Source organism: Penaeus monodon, chromosome 26 (genome assembly GCF_015228065.2).
Source record: "Penaeus monodon isolate SGIC_2016 chromosome 26, NSTDA_Pmon_1, whole genome shotgun sequence".
In the NCBI taxonomy this organism is placed as follows: domain Eukaryota; kingdom Metazoa; phylum Arthropoda; class Malacostraca; order Decapoda; family Penaeidae; genus Penaeus; species Penaeus monodon.
This window is the reverse complement of record NC_051411.1, coordinates 12,034,010-12,035,252: the sequence shown is the minus strand read 5'-3', so window position 1 is coordinate 12,035,252 and position 1,243 is coordinate 12,034,010.

The window sequence follows — 1,243 nt, the reverse complement described above, 5'->3', positions numbered from 1 at the left end:
GGAGGTGGAAAATGCTGGAGGAGGAAGAGGGAGATGGCAGAGAGGGAGATGGTGGAGGCGGAGGAGCGGGGGTGGAGAAGGGAGAGGGAGACGGTGAAGGAGGGAGAGGGAGACGGTGGAGGAGAGCGGGGGTGGCGGTGGAGGAGAGCGGGGGTTGACGGTGGAGGAGGGTGAGGGAGACGGTGGAGGAGAGCGGGGGAGATGGTGGAGGCAGGAGAGGAGGCAGGAGGGGAGGCAGGAGAGGGGGCGGGAGAGGGGGCCCGGAGAGGAGGCAGGAGGGGAGGCAGGAGGGGAGGCAGGAGAGGAGGCAGGAGGGGAGGCAGGAGAGGAGGCAGGAGAGGAGGCAGGAGAGGAGGCAGGAGAGGAGGCAGGAGAGGAGGCAGGAGAGGAGGCAGGAGAGGAGGCAGGAGAGGAGGCAGGAGAGGAGGCAGGAGAGGAGGCAGGAGGGGAAGGCGAGCAACTCTTTGTGATTTTCCCTGAAGTTTCATCCTAGCTGCACTACGTACATATTTATATTTTCATTCTTTCCCTCTCCTTCTTTCTTTCTTTTTTCCATTTTAGAACGGTGTAGAGAACGACTTCATTGAAAACTTTTGTAATTATTCAAACAATTAACACAAAAAAGAATAGCTAGCAATTATTTACTAGTCAAGCCTTATCAGCATCGGTTATTGTGTAGTTTTCTTTATTTATTTCAAAGTTTTTATTATCATTTTATTTTCGGCAATAGTTTATTTCTCTTTTTTTTATAATATTTTGATAGATAATATCGTATTTATTTGTCAATCACTACAGTCATTATCTTATCTATCAATCACTGAAATTACTATTTTATCCATCTATTGTAATTTGTATTTCCGGTCCTTTATTAATTTTTTTTCTTGTTACTCTTTTTTTTCCAATTTATTTTTTTTCCCCTAAATTTCCTAATTGACAATCAGCAACTCGAGAGACTTTCATCGCTAGAGGTCTTTCCAAGGTCCAGCGGTCTTTCCTCTTAGATTCTGGTCTTTGTAAAGCGGTTTTCTTTTCCTGTTTTCTTTAAATATTTGTGGGTTTGTGTGTGTGTTTTTTTTGTGTGTAGGTGTGTGAATTTATGTGTATTTGTGTTTTTTTGTGTGTGTGTGCGCGAAGTGTCGGTTTGTGTGTGTGTGTGTTTCTGTGTGAGTTTGTGTGTGTGTGTGATTTTGTGAGTGTATGTCCGTTTCTGTTTGGATTTGTGCGTGTTAAATGTGTGTATAAG